Genomic DNA, 19,774 nt, shown 5'->3' on the forward strand with positions numbered 1-19,774 from the left:
TGGTAATACTATGAAAGTTTAGATGCTATCACCATATAAGTTCAAATATGAAAAAGCCTGGGAGGAGAGATGACTAGAAACGATTCGGTTGGCCGTTTTATGTGTGGATTAATTGTCGGAGTAGAGGACCTTGTGCATTTCAGGTAAAATAACAACTCAATGTTTATATCCCAGGACAAGTTAGCTAGCAACAGCAAGCTAGCTAAATAGGACAAATTACCTAGCAAGTGCAAGCTAACTAGCTAAATTGCCATACATGTTTAATGCTTTTCGACCTGTCCCCAAAATAATGTAATTGGTTCAGAGTTTGTTTTGATATTTTAACCTGCGTGTCGTGATCGCATTTGGTGTAGAGAGACAAAATACATTTATGCACGATAGCGCACGATTTGGGTTCTGTGTTCGGGTCTCCATCGAGCTATGCAAATCTGCTTTTAAATTTTCCAGGTTGCTGGAACAAAATTCTAAATACATTTCCTCTAGATGTTCTGGTGCTGTTCAGGCAATTAAGTATTGATTGGGGACTTTTTTTTTTTTTTTTGTGATTCCCATGACTATGTTTTTGTATTTTAATGTGTATTTGTTGTATTATTATAAGGGGCATGTTTTTAAAAAGACACCTAGGTCTCAATGTCTTCCCTGTTAAAATAAAGATGAAATCAAAATGTCTTAAGGCTTCACCTGTCTCCTCCCCTTCATCTACACTGATTTAAGTGGATTTAATTAACCAGTGACATCAATAATGGATCATAGCTTTTGCCTGAATTCACATGTTTATTAGTCTGTCATGGAAAGAGGTGTTCATATTGTTTTGTACAGAGTGTATAGCTGGCTCATTTGGATGTGTATTCTACCTGTGATCCAAAATCAAATGTTACATGCTAGGACAAGGAGACTTCATGATATTACTTTGTCTTTACACATCTTTTCACTACTGGCCACGACCCATCAAGTACTGAGGAAATGTCCAAATTAACACAATTCCCTGCATTTGCATTGCGAATGTTGCTTTGATGGATACCAGACACGTGACATGCAACGTTCAAGTGTCATACAAAGTGGGTAATGTTGAACCCCTAACTCCTCACCCATTTTAAATATCTTAAACATATACAGTTGAAGGTGTAGTCTGTACCTTGTAAATATTCCCTTTTTAATAGCACAAATATTCCAGTTTGTTCTCTCTGCTATAAAATATAGTTGTTTTTCAGAATTACTGCCACTGACATGTTAATAAATGTCTGAGCCTACAGCCCACTAACATTTGACCAGTCAGGGTACCACACACACCTACAGTACACTCTTCTCCCCGCCCCCACTTACTTATGCACATACAATTCAAAGAAGATCTAAGTCTGTATTCACAAAGTGTCTCAGGGTAGCATTGCTGATCTAGGATCACTAATCAGGTCTCTATGTAGTCAGCAGATGCAGATGCAGCTGCTGTTTCAGCACTGAGGACTGGACACGTGATCAACTTCCCATTATAGGACAAGTCACATGTAATAAGTTATCGTGGAGATGACACAATTTGTCTTTTATTATTGAATTGATGACATTATAGGGAATATCATTCTGATTCAGACTCCTCACACCTGTTTCTTGGGCCCCAGTGCCGAAAAGTATTCAAAAAATGTATTTTTTCCATGCCATTGCCTATACACACACTTAAGTCATTGTTATTGACAACCAAAGAAATGTGTGCTTCGGATATAAACAAGATTTTTAGCATTGGAAAAAGGCCTATTCAAACAAGTTAGTAGCTTTGAAAGTCCTCAGGGTGGCAGTAGCGAGCAGGAGTTATTCTTGGAGTCCATTTGAGACCCTTGACTTTTTCCACATTTTGTTATGTTACAGCCTTTATTTTAAAATTGATTCAATCTACACACTACCCCGTAATGACAAAGCAAAAACTGTGTTTGAGATTTTTTTTGGTGCAAATTACCATTTATAACACTTTAGAAAAAAGCTTTTTATTACACGTGACTTGTCATATAATACATAGAGGGATCCAATCAGTGATCCGAGATCAGCAATGCTACCCTGTGAATACAGACTTAACATCTTCCTTGAATTGTATTTGTGTAAGTAAGTGGGGGAGGAGAGTGTATTGCAGATGTTTAGCCTGGCTGGTCATTTGGTAGTGGGCTGTAGCCTCAGGCCTTTGCATCTTATCTGACCCCTCTCCTCTCTTCTTTATTTTATAGCAGAGACAACAAATGGGAATATATGTGTAATCAAAAGGGAATATTCACAAAGTACAGACCACACCTTCATCTATATGTTTAAGATGTTTAATGGATGTGAGTGACAGACAGGAGTTGGGGGCTCAACATTACCCACTTTGTATGTGTAACAGGGTTGGTTATGTTTCCACTTGCCTCTAAAGAAAGGTGTATTCAATGTCCAGGCATTCTTATTGATTGGTTCAACTCTGATGACAATAAGGCGTGTTGTGATTGGCCCCGCATGCAGATAGGAGGAGATCGCGAACGTCAGGTCTCCCCAGTATGAAAATGTGATGCAAGGGGTAGGTCACGTTCTGAATACTGTTTGCTATTTTATATTTTACAATGTGTACAGTTTTGCTGTACATTACTGATTTATACATGTGTGGGTATATGGTACCTGTTAGGGATTGAGGGGCTTTCTGGGATGTGCTTTGGCATATGATTGCTGTAAATAAGTGTGTTAGCTAGCATACACCGATGTAATGGTCACATAAGCCCACTGCTAACACAGATGTTTTCATGCTACAGATTTTACCATCGACAGCCATCAACATCGTTGAGCCCTGCACAACTAACGTGCTGTTTCCTATTTAACAACAGACAATAAATAATGTTCAACTGGGACCACTGGCTGGGGTGATTTATTTGGACAAAACACAACGCAAGGAGAGTACGATTTACATCTGTTACATATGACTTTGCATGTCACGTGACTGGATCACAACCAGTCCTATCTAACATCCATAAAGCAACATTCAGGGAATTTCATTCATTTGGACATTTGCTCTGTACTTGAAGGGTGAATAGAAAAACTCTCACAGTAGACCTCTTGAAAGTGGTAGCACATTACTGCCATCGAGTGGATAAAAAATGGTACAACACAGGTTATTCTGTAAATAGAGTTGTGGCCAAAAGTTTTGAGAATGACACAAATATTAATTTTCACAAAGTCTGCTGCCTCAGTGTGTATGATGGCAATTTGCATATACTCCAGAATGTTATGAAGCGTGATCAGATGAATTGCAATTAATTGCAAAGTCCCTATTTGCCATGCAAATGAACTGAATCCCCCAAAAACATTTCCACTGCATTTCAGCCCTGCCACAAAAGGACCAGCTGACATCATGTCAGTGATTCTCTCGTTAACACAAAGCTTCAAAAGGAGGGTGGTGCTTGGAATCATTGTTCTTCCTCTGTCAAACATGGTTACCTGCAAGGAAACTCGTGCCGTCATCATTGCTTTGCACAAAAAGGGCTTCACAGGCAAGGATATTGCTGCCAGTAAGATTGCACCTAAATCAACCATTTATCGGATCATCAAGAACTTCAAGGAGAGCGGTTCAATTGTTGTGAAGAAGGCTTCAGGGCACCCAAGAAAGTCCAGCAAGCGCCAGGACTGTCTCCTAAAGTTGATTTAGCTGCGGGATTGGGGCACCACCAGTACAGAGCTTGCTCAGGAATGGCAGCAGGCAGGTGGGAGTGCATCTGCATGAACATTGAGGCAAAGACTTTTGGAGGATGGCCTGGTATCAAGAAGGGCAGCAAAAGAAGCCACTTCTCTCCAGGAAAAACATCAGGGACAGACTGATATTCTGCAAAAGGTACAGGGATTGGACTGCTGAGGACTGGGGTAAAGTCATTTTCTCTGATGAATCCCCTTTCCAATTGTTTGGAGTATCCGGGAAAAAGCTTGTCTGGAGAAGACAAGGTGAGCGCTACCCTCAGTCCTGTGTCATGCCAACAGTAAAGCATCCTGAGACCATTCAAGTGTGGGGTTGCTTCTCAGCCAAGGGAGTGGGCTCACTCACAATTTTGCCTAAGAACACAGCCATGAACAAAGAATGGTACCAACACATCCTCCGAGAGCAAATTCTCCAACCATCCAGGAACAGTTTGGTGACGAACAATGCCTTTTCCAGCATGATGGAGCCCCTTGCCATAAGGCAAAAGTGATAACTAAGTGGTTCGGGGAACAAAACATCGATATTTTGGGTCCATGGCCAGGAAACTCCCCAGACCTTAATCTCATTGAGAACTTGTGGTCAATCCTCAAGAGGTGGGTGGACAAACAAAACCCCACAAATTCTGACAAACTCCAAGCATTGATTATGCAAGAATGGGCTGCCATCAGTCAGGATGTGGCCCAGAAGTAAATTGACAGCAAGCCAGGGCGGATTGCAAGGGTCTTGAAAAAGAAGGGTCAACACTGCAAATATTGACTCTGCATTAACTTCATGTAATTGTCAATAAAAGCCTTTGACACTTATGAAATGCTTGTAATTATACTTCAGTATTCCATAGTAACATCTGACAAAAATATCTGAAGACACTGAAGCAGCAAACTTTGTGGAAATTAATATTTGTCATTCTCAAAACTTTTGGCCACGACTGTACACTACAATTCAGCCATATGAGATAATAATAATAATAATGGTAACTTAAACCCATGTCAGATTTAAGAATATTGGAAACCTTATTGTACATAAAATACCAGCACATGCATCATAGTACAGCCAGTGTCATTTTTTACACTTCATCAAAAGTGCTTTACCGTACATTTTTAAACAGGCCTACAAACAGGAAATGCTAGCTGAAGTGGATGGTGACTGCATTTGGCCAATAGTGAATAGATTTGTAAAGACAAAGTAATATCATGAAATATAATTTTGTCTTCGTTATGTAACTTATAAAATATTTGATATCCCAGGTAAAATGTAGCAATTACGTTCACATATTACTTTTCAAGAGAAGGAAGGGAGGTACATAGTACTCATAGTAGTAGCCATGTATTAATCGAACAGTACATTTAATGTCCCCCAAAAAAAGGTTGCATTTGTAGCCTACAGTCAAACATATGTTAACATTGTTTATTCCACTTGCTTTGGCAATCAAAAATGAACAGTTTTACACTCTCCCTTGACAATCCTAATAGTTCATTCACATATGGTATGGCCCATGTTGACTCCAATGCTTCCCACAGTTGTCAAGTTGGCTGGATGTCCTTTGGGTGGTGAACCATTCTTGATCCACACGGGAAACTGTTGAGTGTTAACCCCAACAGCGTTGCAGTTCTTGACACAGCCCGGTGTGCCTGGCACATACTACCATACCCCGTTCAAAGGCACTTAAATGTTTTGTCTTGCCCATTCACTCTCTGAATGGCACACATACACCCAGGGCTGCATGCTACATGCTAATGCTTAAGACCACATAGAGAACACAGCCAGCGCCAGGCTAGCGGGCCTGGATAGGAGTAGGCTGGACAATAGAATGAGTCAAAATTCAACCAAAGCTGAAAAACTGCCAAATAATGTTGACTGAGTGAGGCCATAGCAAATTCATTGAAATGAAACTTCGCTGAGCCTCTTCTGACTGGAGTGATGCTTAGAATTCCATATCCCTTAAATGGCACAAACATTTCTACCTTTTTTATTTTACCACTACAATCTGTTCTTAGGACGAAAATGAAAAATAACAACTCGTGTAGAAAGTAGACATCCACACCTCGATGGTGTCATGTGTGCTTATGTCTGCGTAAGGAGGAAGTAGAAGAAAAAAAAGGCAACAACTATTTCTGGTCTAGCAATCGATGACAGCAGAGTACGCTGCTCAACCTTATGTTATTAGAAAGAGGAGATTATCCACATTTGAAAATGGTGTCGACTTGAACAAGTCAAAATATACACTTTGTGAGATGGTTGACGAAATAGACCAGCATACCTGTCCATAGGAAAACATTGGGGGGGAGCTCAGAGTTCCAAGCAATGTTCCCGCTAAGTTGCGTGTGCAGTATTCAGAGACTGCTGTGCAGCAGTCAGTGCAGAAATATCAGCATGAGATTGAACTTCACTCAACTTTCTAGAGCAGCAGTCACAAACCGGTCAATCGCGATCGACTCTCCGAAGCATTCCTAGTCGAGGGTAAAAGCCTTGTGTTCATTTTTATTTATTTTTTGTCTCGTGCTGTTTTTACATTTTCTGGGTCAAGGTTTCAAGAGAGGCTTTATTACTGCCACTTTTAGTGAGTTTGGTACACATCCGGTGGATAGGAAGCCATTTATTATGTTCAACATAGGAGGGCCAAGCACAGGAAGTAGCTCTTTCAGTAGTTTAGTTGGAATAGGGTCCAGTATTCAGCTTGAGGGTTTAGAGGCCATGACTATTTTCATGAATGTGTCAAGAGATACAGGATTAAAACACTTCAGTGCGTCCTATGATCCTAGGTCCTGGCAGTTCTGTGCACTCAGGACAACTGAGCTTTGGAGAAATACGCAGATTCAAAGTGGAGTCAAAGTTTTTACCTCCTTTTCTCCCCAATTTCATGGTATCCAATTGCTAGTAATTACTATCTTGTCTCATCGCTACAACTCCCGTACGGGCTCGGGAGAGACGAAGGTCGAAAGCCATGCGTCCTCCGAAGCACAACCCAACCAAGGCGCACTGCTTCTTAACACAGCGTGCCTCCAACCCGGAAGCCAGCCGTGTTCGGAGGAAACACCATGCACCTGGCCTCCTTGGTTAGCACACACTGCGCCCAGCCCGCCACAGGAGTCGCTGGTGTGGGGAAAAACTTCTTCTCATTGGCTGGGCCTGGCTCCCAAGTGGGTTGGTCCCCAAGCTGCGCCCATGCCTAGTCATGTGAAGTCCATAGATTAGGGCCTAATTAAATGATTTCTACTGACTGATTTCCTTATATGAACTAAAATCGTTGAAATTGTTTCATGTTGCGTTTATATTTTTGTTCAGTGTATAGTATTTCGGATCTTACTGAAAGGAAATCCATAGAAAGGGTATTTGCGGTACGATTGCTTGGCATGCTTTTGAGATCAGTATCCAAAATAATTACTGAGAAATAATTAAAGTTAGGAATATAATCAGATAGGGTCGTTTTTAATTAGCCATACATTTATTTAAAGAAATTGTATTCCTAATCTTAACAGTACTCATATCTCAGATCGTCCGATACGGTTTCATATGACACCAACACTGGCTTTGTAGTATCTACAAACAAATCATTGTAGTGTCTTAATTAAATAAGTGATGCTTTCCCCCCACCCAAAGGATTTCAAATGTATGCCAAACATCCTTCCCCCAAATGACCTTTCCAGGGATTTCATTTCAGGAAGATACAAAACTTCAGAATGATCTTTGGGCATATATCTTGTGTGGAAAGCCCCATTGCTGATAATTATTGCAAGCATACCGTGTGCAGGAGCCTTCTCCAACACACATGTAAACAAAAACATAATTATAGATTTGCAATTGTGTTCTTTTATAGCTATGATTTGATTAATCATGAACTTTAGGTTCTCGAACCTCCGAAATGAATCAGTTACTTCTTAACATTAAAAACTGATCGCCTTTCTATGTCGTGCCAAGTACATCCTTGGTTTTCCAAGTTTATGGACAATTATGACTGTGTTTGCAGAAGTGCAGTGGGCAGAGCCTGTCTACGATATCGGAGTGTTCAATTCCCTGGGAGAGTGATGAGTACTTGAGGCCAGCTTTACAGGATGACCCCTTACATGCAGATAGGTACTGGCATTCACAGGTTCATTGTTCAACTCAAAAGGCCTCAATTTAATCAAGTGCGGATAAAGGGTAACCGTATTACGGGTATATTTAGAATGTTTTCACCAGATGTGGCGTTTTGCATCAATATCCAATGATGTTTGAAATAAGAACTTGAATCTGTTTAAAACCAACAAAGCCTGTGAGCTGTTCCTATAAACAGTGAAACTGCAGTGCTGTTTTCTATTCTCTCGCATTATTTGCATGGGGTGACGTCACTGGCATGGTTCAGACAAAGGAGGTTTGGAGCATTGCACGTTTGGCAGAGATGCAATTGTACACAGTACTGTTAGAGTAGGCAGTCTTATCTTCCTGTGTTTTGATTGTGTTCAAGTGAGTCCTCCCCCCTCGCTTTTTCTCTTTCCCTTTTGTTAGATCTGGAAGAACTATGAGGGGATGGGGATGTACTAGGGGCCAGTGTGAAGCCTGCTACTCCTCTGCTGCTCTTCTGCAGAGGGCCCAGGCTACAGAGGAGAGGGCCCAGCGCACAGAGGAGGCCCTGGCCAGAGCCATGGATGACCAACACAAACTCAAGTCAGTGCTGCCCACGCTACTATTAACATTACTGTTAATTACTGCGACTACCACTGTTATTAGCATCACCACTACTACCATTTCTGATATAAAAAAGAGACAAATACTACATTAACCCTTTATACTCGAGGGAATTGGCCAATATGGATAGGGTCAAATTGAAATGTTTCTAACAGAAGAAATACGAGAAGCATACGCACCACCGTGGTAGCAATCGAAAGGGGAAGTAGTGGAAGGCGCTCAACCAGTGTGAGTTGAGGTGCAACCCAAAACTGTGATCATCATTGAAAGGGGTAAGGCACAACACTCGCTCGCCGTTGAAAATGCATTCTTTTATTTAAGCTTTTAATAGTTGCTTAAATAAAATGTTTACCTCTGACGTAAAGTATAGTGTGTTACTCCAGGACACATTTTCTCTTCCTCTCCTTGGGGTGCTCGGTGGGAGTGAGAGTGTCTCTCTTCACAGCAGCTACCAGTGAAACTGGTACAGGGGCAGGGCAGACACTTTCATTAAGGAATCAGGCCAGGGTAATGGACCTAACTTTTTGACCAAATCATTATTTTAGCTGCCACAAAAATACAAAGGTTCGAGTGAAGTAACCACCTAGAATTTGCAGCTGGCACTGATGTGACCAATACATTTTTTACTTGCACAGTCAAGTCAAAATGGTCTCATATTGCGACCAAATGGGCACACTCTGGATCCCTGCATTTGATGGCACTGGTGTTTCTCATTCTCACACTTGCACCTCCCACCTGCGGCCAGCAGGGGGACTCAGTGAACTCAGTATTGGAGAGGCCTTTCCTTTGACTAGGAGGAAAAGGAGAAGGGAGGGAAAATTCCAATACTGCATAGAGTGGGGGGTGGAGAGGATGGGGGGATATAGATGCTCTCTTTCCATTTACTGGTATGTCCTCTCGGAAGGTTGTGCAGTTGGTGCTGTACGTGTGTGACTGTGCTGCTGTAAATCTGTTCCAATACGTTCCTGATAGAAGTTGCCCGTACGCATTGATCTAGGATCAGCCAATCCGAACCTTAAACCATGGGGGGGAATGCAAAACTGACCTTAGATCAGGGTCTAGGGGCAACCTCATCCTACTCTGTTGTAAAATACTATGGTATTTGTTTCAAGTTGCTGGCCCAGGGTCTAGTATTGATTGCAGATGTGGGTCGGTGCCTTGGGTGCCGTGGCTGAGCACCGGGAGGATGAGGACGAGGCCTACTTCAGCTCATATGGCCACTACAGCATCCACGAAGAGATGCTTAAGGTCCGCTGCCACAATGGCATGCCTGCACATATGCATACATTCATGCCCTCTATTAAACCGCTGTTTATTCTTAACTCAGTAGCCGCTGCAGAGAGAGGAGGGACGCAGGTTTAGCAGTGCGGTTTATCTGAAAGGCTCGATGTAGCATTAAATTAAAATGATCGTCTCTATGCAAACTACGATGTTGATAACATGACATTTTTCTCAAAGTGACAAATCAGCAATAAGGAGTGAGCTCTCATGCGAAACATCAGCATTACTATAACATGGTGGAGCTTTGAGATGTGGTGATTATATTTCACACTTCTTAAGCATTCGAAGTTGTGTGGGTAGGAATGCTAGGTGGTCAACCCTCTCTTCCTCTCTCACTTACCGCAGTGCTTCGACATGATTCTTTGCCTCTCTCTGATTGGTGCTTAGCACTATATATACGTCAGACTAAACTCCATCAAAAACCCTTCCTCGGAGGAAAGGGGAACCACGTGACAGGTTTGCGGTAGAAGATCGTCAACTCTTTTACGGGCTTCCATAAAGTGGATCACACTATGTATGTGTGTGTGTGTGAGAGAGCGTGCGTGCGTAAGACAGGGCGAGAGAGAAATGTAGTCTCACCATTTAACCCTCCCACTTCCTTCCCTGACCCATCATCAAAGTTGAATCTGCATCTCTGGTCAAGTTATTGAAGATAAATCTGGAAGAATCAGTTCTCTATTACTAGAAGCTCTGGTTTTCAATCATCCTTGCTCCAAGGAACCTCCGCGCCTCATGTCAGCCTAGTTTAATGAATATGAGGTCAGCTGTCATGTCAGATCAGTCTTTGGAACAGATACAATTAATTTATTTCAATAGCATGGGGTGAGGGTGGTTTCCTTGACGCTCTTAAACCTAGTCCTGGATTAAAAGCAAGCTCAATGGAGAATCTCTGTTTCCAGGAAACCGCTCCTATGGGATTTAACTGTAATTTGGCAAAAGATTTTATCACTTTGTTCGGTTTCTGTCACCTCATCAAAAGCATGCAAAGGCATCATCCAAAGTGAGGGAGGATAAGTTGTGAGTTTGAGATAAATGTGTGTTTCACGGGTATGTAAAGGGCCTCCCTCTGAAAAGCGTAAGGATTTGATTGGCAGGTTAATTAGCCAGTCTGACCAGCTAGATTCCATGTGGAATGGTTGAAAGGAAGCCAGTCCTTTCTATTTCTATGTTAGAATGAGTCTACTCTTCTTTAGATTTCTACGCCGAGCAAGCATTGTACTCGTTTTCCGTGGAGTCAAATCCCCCAGTCAGCTCTGATTTCAATGAGATGACACCACAGCACAAACACAAACATGGCACTCCAGAATCCTGTGGTCATCTCCCCTCTAGTTTTCACGGAAACTCTCCATCACATACAACATACAACCGTACGCCCGGCTGTGACACACACCTCGGTCTCAGGTGATTGGATCATTCGTTTCAGTGTGTTATGTTGTTTCTGAAGACATGCTCTATGATTATGTTTTCTATGCCCCGTGGTAACGGATGACCTGAATGTCCTTTGTTCCTTTCTTTCAGGATAAAGTGCGCACAGAAAGCTACGGGGACTTCATGTACCCGGACGTGTTCAAGGACAAGGTGAGCAAAAGAACTCAGCAGTGCGGTTTTAAAATATAAATTCACAATTGCTATGGCGGTGACGGCGCTTGATTTAAAACACTGCGACTTCATTACGCGCTGTAGCGCCTCTCGGCCGGGGACTGTGGAGTGCTGATAACGGCGCACACCCTTATTGCCCCTCTTCCTCCCCCAACCCTGCACTGTCATTGGAAGCAGGCAGCGTCCATCTCCAAGGCCATCCCTTATGTGCTGCCACCGGGTAGGCCCCGAGGGTGGGGGTAGAGGATAGCCGGGGGGAGAGGAGGGGAAACGGTTTAAGAGGATGGTGAAGAGGGGTGGAGGAGTTTTCCAGGCAAAGGGGTTAAGGATGGGAGAGAATGGGTAGGAAACGGGATGGTTGCAGGAAGATGAAAAGCAGGGTTTGGACTGGGTATTGTTATCCCTGTCATCGGGGTGGCGGTGGATGAGGGTTATGTCGACCTGCTGCAACCCCTGTCATGGTGATAAACACTCTGGCTCCTCTCCTGCACCTCGCCCTCATGTCATTCAGCGAACCAGAAAGAAGTATCTCTTAAAAATACATTTTCTGATTTCATTGAACAGATGGTGAAAGAGAACGACAGTGGGAGAAGATAGAGAGATTGTGTCAAAGGACTGTTGCCTGGATTTGAACCCATGTCACTAGACCAGCCAGACCAGAGGATAGGAGGATATGAGAGGGAGAAATATTTGTGAGGGAAGTTGAAAATGGATCGTATTACGAGGGCTATGGGTTTGCTGTTTTGTGTGTAGCGCAATCCTTTTCTCGTAGCCCCTTCTCAGATGTCACCAGGTAGGCCAAAACTCCATCCCACCAAAACAGGCAGAAATATCAGGCAGTCTTTTCAAAAGGCTTACAGTAAAAGGGCATATCATAATTTTCACAGTATATATAAACATTGCGTTTTTGATTGCACTGGCCACTCCAGGCCACTCTTGAACGTCTCTTAACTTTTATAGAAAGTATATCGAAATTATAATGGACCTACAGGATACGATTTTCAAATACCTGCCCTTTTTTCTTTTGATGAACAAATCGGTCCGAAAACAATCTATGCGGACCTATGTGGCCCTCGGGTCTAAATTATTGGCCACCCCTGGTCTACACCCCTGTTAGATACATTTCTATCTACCCTTCTGAACACGCTAATCAGCCAATCCTTTTCTAGTTACAGTTGAAGTCGGAAGTTTACATGCACCTAGGCCAAATGCATTTAAACTCAGTTTTTCACAGTTCCTAGATTTTAATCCGTGGAAAAATTCCCTGTCTTAAGTCAGTTAGAATCACCACTTTATTTTAAGAATGTGTAATGTCAGAATAATAGTTGAGAGAGTGATTATTTCAGCTTTTATTTCTTTTATCACATTCCCAGTGGGTCAGAAGTTGACATACACTCAATTAGTATTTGGCAGCATTGCCTTTAAATGGTTTAACATGGGTCAAACGTTTTGGGTAGCCTTCCACAAGCTTCCCACAATAAGTTGGGTGAATTTTGACCCATTCCTCCTGACATAGCTGGTGTAACTGAGTCAGGTTTGTAGGCCTCCTTGCTCGCACACGCTTTTTCATTTCTGCCCACAAATTTTCTATAGGATTGAGGTCAGGGCTTTGTGATGGTCACTCCAATACCTTGACTTTGTTGTGCCTAACTTTTTTGGGATAGGGGGCAGCATTTGGAATTTTGGATGAAAAGCATGCCCAAAGTAAACTGCCTGCTACTCAGGCCCAGAAGCTAGGATTTGCATATAATGGTAGATTATGATAGAAAACACTCTAAAGTTTCTAAAACTGTTAAAATTATGTCTGTGAGTATAACAGCACTTATTTGGCAGGCAAAACCCCGAGGACAAACCATCCATGAATATTTTTTTTTGAGGTGACAGTGGTTTCTATATGGATCTAGATTTCTAAGGCACTTGCTTGCAGTTCCTATCACTTCCACTGGATGTCAGTCTTTAGAAATTGGTTGATGTTTTTCTTTTGAGAAATGAAGAAGTATGGCTGTTCAGAACGAGGGTCGAGTCTAGTGTACTGTTGTGGTTGGGGCGCGTGACCTGAAAGCTCGCTCCATTTTGTTTTCGTCCGGTTTATCCCGTCTTAAATTTGATCTATTATTTACATAAAAAAATACCTAAAGTTGTATTAGGAAAGTTGTTTGAAATGTTTGGATCAAGATTACAGGTAACTTATTAGATATTTTGTAGTCATGTTGCGCGAGTTGGAACCGGTGTTTTTCTGATTCAAACGTGCCAAATAAATTGACATTTTGGAGATATAACGACAGAATTTATCGAACAAAAGGACCATTTATGATGTTTATGGAACATATTGGAATGCCAGCAGAAGAAGATCTTCAAAGGTAAGGCATGAATTATATAGTTATTTCTGAGTTTTGTGTCGCGCCTGGCGGGTTGAATTATGATTGTCGTGTTTGTTTGATGGGGTGCTGTCCTCAGATAATATCATGGTTTGCTTTCGCCGTAAAGCCTTTTTGAAATCCCACCGTGACCGTGGTACCCATGAGGCGGCACACAATTGGCCCAGCGTCGTCCGGGTTAGGGGAGGTTTTGGATGGCCGGGATTTCCTTGTACCATCGCGCTCTAGCCAGCTGGACAGTGTGTCCTCCGACACATTGGTGAAATGTAGAACATTTTGTATGCTTTATTTGCCAGGATGTCATACTCATTTCAGATTTTCATCTAGTACGAATTCACTCCATGATATTGAGGAATAGAATCATCATTTTAGACCCGTGTGTTTGGCAATAGCTGAAAAAAACAATTACGCATTAGATAATGGCTTCTCAGTATGCGTGTGCCTAGTATGTTGATATTCATTGTTTCCTGCATGCATTGCTACTAAACGGTATGTTCTAATAAATATATTGTATGCACGACGAATGGAGGAGGTCTTTATTCCAGTGAGATTGCTAAGTCAAACACCACCATGTTTAGTTTTGCCCAACCTAGATCGAGACACAGTCTCCATGGGGATAGCTGAGCTGACTACAATGACTGTGCTAGTGGCAGACTCCATTAAGTTGGCAGATTAGCTATCTCATTGTGTAGCTAGAGGAGTTAGAGCCCTGTCTGTGTTTATAGATAGGATTAGGGCACCCCTCCAGCTAGGATGGAGTCCGTCACTCCTCAGCAGGCCAGGCTTGGTCCTGTTTGTTGGTGAGTCCCAGAAAGAGGGACAATTATCTCCAAATTATATATTTTGGGAGGGGCAGTGGCCCTGCCCTCTGGATGATCCTTTTAAGTCTAATACTGTGTGTAATGGAGTCGCCAAAGACTAGGGTTTTCAATTTGTCAGAGCTAATGGTGGAAGGCTGGACACAGGACATTTTTAACAACGCTTTTTTCTGATAAAAAAATAGTTCATTGCATGCGCCGTAGAGCCCAGTTTCATAATATGACCATATTTCCCAGCTGCTTGCCATCGTTTTGAAGTAATCACAAAAAAACAGGCCTTATTTTAGGGCATTCTTCACCCTGCCAGCTCCTATTAGTTCTATTGAGCACCAATTGCTTTGCACAAAAAGGGCTTCACAGGCAAGGATATTGCTGCCAGTAAGATTGCACCTAAATCAACCATTTATCGGATCATCAAGAAGTTCAAGGAGAGCGGTTCAATTGTTGTGAAGAAGTCCAGCAAGTGCCAGGACTCTCTCCTAAAGCTGATTGAGCTGCGGGATCGGCGCACCACCGGTACAGAGCTTGCTCAGGAATGGCAGCAGGCAGGTGTGAGTGCATCTGTACGCACAGTGAGGCAAAGACCTTTGGAGGATGGCCTGGTGTCAAGAAGGGCAGCAAAGAAGTCACTTCTCTCCAGGAAAAACATGAGGGACAGACTGATATTCTGCAAAAGGTACAGGGATTGGACTGCTGAGGACTGGGTTAAAGTCATTTTCTCTGATAAATCCCCTTTCCGATTGTTTGGGGCATCCGGAAAAAAGCTTGTCCGGAGAAGACAAGGTGAGCGCTACCATCAGTCCTGTGTCTTGCCAACAGTAATGCATCCTGAGACTATTCATGTGTGGGGTTGCTTCTCAGCCAAGTGAGTGGGCTCACTTACAATTTTGCCTAAGAACACAGCCATGAATAAAGAATGGTACCAACACATCCTCCGAGAGCAACTTCTCCCAACCATCCAGGAACAGTTTTGTGACGGACAATGCCTTTTACAGCATGATGGAGCACCTTGCCATAAGGCAAGGCAAAACAAAACATCGATATTTTGGGTCCATGTCAGCATGTCGACAAAACACAAGGCCAAAAACATGACTGAGAAAACCCGGCCTACAAAACCCACTCTCATCACCGCCCTCTCCTGAGTCTGAGGGCCCGGGGACTCACACTTTACCCGGGGGTGCGGCTTGGCCTGGCGGCGCTGAAATGAACATTCTTGAGGCCATCAAACTACTACGCTCTGAGATAGTTGAAATGAAAATAGAGGTGGTTGCTTCGATTGAGGCCCGAATACAGGAGGTTTCTGATACTCTTGTGGGTCCGTGGTCTGCTTTTAAAGTATCAAAATGCTTTCTCTCACAGCAAATTTGGTTCTGACGTTGTACTCACACGATTGCTGTGATTTATTAGGAAACACGTTTGAGTCTTTGCTTCAGCAAACACATTTGAAATATATTTTCAGTTGGAAAGTATATTGGAAGTGCATTCCCTCCCTAGTAGTATGTTGACTAGCACATTTCCCTCTCCAGTAGCGTGTGGGCTAGCACACTCCCTTCCCCAGTGTAGTATGGACTCTCTCAGTAGAGGTCTCTGTGACCTCCAGCCACCTTTTTTATTTGTTTCAGGTGGTTGAGTTGAATAAAGCGGGTGTCAGTCGGCCTGGCCCGTAACACACATAATTTAGTACACCGTGACTGACTCTGATCTCCCCTGCCTCTCGGCTCTTCCACAGCTGCTCCCTAAACTATTGCTGGTGCAACCTCTTTCTTAATTAACAGCATTTCCCTTACTCAGACAACAAAACATGAGCAAAAGTTGCTTAATTAGCAGGAGGGATGTGGGCAACTTCTTATTGTGCGAGGTGCTCAGGTTCAAATCGTCTGTTCGTCAAAACCCATAGAATGCTGTGAAGCACAGAGCCAGAGCGCTGACTTCATTTATAGCATGTTACTGTACAGCCACTGCATTCCAATTTAGGCATTTATCGGTGTCCAAATCTGGCATTTTCAACCCGTATACAGGTACAAGTGTAAGGGGCTACCACACTCTCGCCTGCTGTGTGTTTTGTAACACCTACACCCGTTTTATACCAGCTCTCCACTAGCACCACCAATGAATGGACAGTGCTTCCAAACCAAACTCATTTACCACCCGTAGACCACCAGGCACTGTCCTCAATCGGCATATGCCTGAATGTAGCTTTGAGTTAGGGGCCATTATTGTCTGTGTTGTTATTACCATTATGGACGGGAGTGTCGTATAAGCAAAACATTGGGATTGCAAGAGAGGGGACTTTTTAATTTTACAGCCCACTGATTCGCTGTCGGGGTGTGTGTGTTGGCATGCAGGCAGTGTCACACTAGGCCTCCCAGCGCGGCAGGACAAAGAAGTGAGAACATGACATTGTACTCCAGATGCACACCTATACTGACACATACACACACCTCAGAACCCCTTCCTCTTCTCCCAAGACCCACTATTTTCCTCAGAACCGCTCATCTGGTGTGTGGACGTGTTTTGTGTGTGTAATCACAGTGCTTATGTGTAGTATCTGTCACTACCCCACCGTAAATGTTAATGTACAGGGATGTAAACGTGTCACCTTTCGCAATACTGGTTGTATCCAAGGCTCAGCCAATCGTTCACATAACAGAATGTAGCACGCAACTGAAGAGAGAAAAGACAACCAATTTGCTCGTTACATCATCAGCGCTTGCACGATAACGAACAGGTAGGTGAGAAGCCAGACCATGGAGAAGGGGGTGAGAAGATGATGAAGTGTACTTCATGAGCTACAACCGAAAAACAACTGGCATTTGGAAAGTTTGAGGTGAGTGAAGAGTGTGGTGGAACAAGTATTGTTAGCATTAAGTATCTTGCCAACTGGATTGAATTCTCCGTTAGCTAGCCAGAGAAATGTTGAGCAACATTAGAAAACTTACCTGATCAAATAATTGAGTTTTTAGTGTGAAAATTAGCTGGCTAATAGACAGCTAACGTTAGCACACAGCTAGCTAACCTTAGTAACCTAACCAATTCGCTATAGTATTAACTGGTTTACGACTCCTTGCCTTTCCTCAAGTTACATTGTGTTAGTTGCTTATTGGACCCTGGCAATCTGTGTGAAATGTTAACTAGCTAACAAACTATCCGTGAACTGATATTTTCCCTCTAAAGAATGTGGTTAATTTTCAGAATGAGAGAATTATGTGAAAATGAGGTGTTGCTTGTTAAACAAGTGGAGTCAGGGTTGAAGTGGAGTTGGGCCTGGCTTAAGCTGGATGCCACCATAGAGGTGAAAGGAACACCACACTCTTTCTCACTTTTTCAGTCAGTGTATAAAAAGGGGTATGCCAGGTGTACTGTCTGCCTGAAAGAGAAAAATTATGCCAACAAAGGGTATCATGCTCTGCTGGCACATTGTAGAACAGATGTCCACAGGCAGAAAGTGTACAATGTAATCATGTGTAGCCCAAAAAGATTGCTTTTGTTGTGTTGAACTTGACAGTAACACGTGTGAGTGAGGGGGGGGTTATTACATTTTTTACTTGGTGAATGTTATTTTTGCACACATGTAGCCTTGTGCACTTGATCGATGTCTACTATAGTGGCCACTAATAGAGCAAAATAGAATTCCTGTTTGTTTCGTTCTATTTCTACGTGAAGATGTTTTTTCCCCAAGTGCAATATTTAGATGTGTGTGTGTGGTCACAAGCGTTCTATTATAAAGGCTGTCATGGCTAACTGCCATATTAGTGTATTGTTTTTTCTCAAGACTTGAGTGTCATTTGCAGTAAAGTCTAAGCAACAAATAACATTGGATTGCTTTCTTTACATTTTTTTTAGCTTTGAGTTAGGTTCACACTTTATTTTACACACAGACTGATCATGTAGATCACATTCTTTGTTGTTTAATTAGTTAAAACCTGAATTTCCCCCCTAGCAGGGATTTTTTTGTTTCAGTGCAAAAAAAAGTGTCACCTTTTTGAGCCCTCAACAGTTTGCATCCCTGAATATAAGGATATGTAATTAAAAATTGAGCCCGACCGATTAGGGCTGTGACGGTCTTGGAATTTGAGGTTTACGGTAATTGGCCAGGCCAATGTACACGGTCACCAACATAGCTGTTCAGGGGGGTCAAAAAAGGGGAGGTCACAATTCTGTTTGTACACAAGTTTACATGGATATGCTTTTAATAAAAAACCTACATGAAACAAACCATTACACTTCGTTATTATCATTTATTATTATTCAGGTTATTACTAATAAATATTCATCAACAAATTAAGAAATGCCAGTCTGGAAAGGATCTGTTTCGTTTTTGTATTGACACAACATTAATGGACACAACATTAGGCTCCCGACTGGTGCAGCGGTCTAAAGCACTGCATCTCAGTGCTAGAGGCCTCACTATAGACTCGTGTTCGATTCCAGGCTGTATCACAACCGGCCGTGATTGGGAGTCCCATAGGGAGGCGCACAATTGGCCCAGCGTCGTTAGGGTTTGGCCGGTGTAGGCCGTCATTGTAAATAAGAATTTGTTCTTAACTGACTTGCCTAGTTAAATAAATACAGGGGGATACCTAGTCAGTTGAATGTCTTCACCTGAAATGTGTTCTCTGCATTAACCCAACCCCTCTGAATCTGAGAGGTGCAGAGGGCTGCCTTAATCGACAATCATGTTTTCGGCCCCCCGGGGAACCTTTCGGTTACTGGCTCAACGCTCTAACCACTAGGCTACCTGCCTCCCCAAAAATGGAGTGAAAATAAAGATATGCTTACCTTGTCTGTTGGCTTTTCTGCACATATTTTTCTTTAAATGCAGATCCCATTTGTACACACAAAACCATTCAAATGAAGTCCAATGGGTTTTCTCCCACTTTTCCCGAAATATTTGTATGACGTCACAAACCATGCTGCTGAGGTCGTTCGATAGCAGTGGCGTTGACACATTTTCTTCAAAGAGAGGACGTCTTGATGAAATCATGTAGCCTAAGCTACTTGAAGAGGCAGTTTACAAGATTAAATCATGACAGGAGCATTTGAGTCTAAGTAGGCATATAGAGTAGGCATACAGAGAGAATCAGCTAACTCGCAAACGCACACCGCTGTAAAAGCACCCTTTAATCAAAGCCACCAGCGTACAGTATGTCAGACACACAAGCAAATATTTATTCTTTCCTTAAAAAAGTTTTAAAAAACAAAAGGCTTACCTTTATTCTTTACTGAAAGTAGGCTATAAGATAATGAATTGACAATGAAAGTATGGAGTATTATATTTTGAATGGATGGTAAAAAAAACGACTTTAAAATAACAACATTTAAATGACTGTCGATTTACTGTG

The 19,774-nt window shown here is 42.5% G+C and overlaps 1 pseudogene; it reads left to right on the forward strand.

Moving 5' to 3' along the window:
- Positions 1-6,729: 6,729 nt before the first annotated feature.
- The window catches only part of LOC129834111 (protein arginine N-methyltransferase 3-like), a 120,833-nt pseudogene continuing 107,788 nt past the window's right edge, over positions 6,730-19,774 (forward strand).

The sequence above is a fragment of the Salvelinus fontinalis genome, chromosome 35, assembly GCF_029448725.1.
Source record: "Salvelinus fontinalis isolate EN_2023a chromosome 35, ASM2944872v1, whole genome shotgun sequence".
In the NCBI taxonomy this organism is placed as follows: Eukaryota; Metazoa; Chordata; class Actinopteri; order Salmoniformes; family Salmonidae; genus Salvelinus; species Salvelinus fontinalis.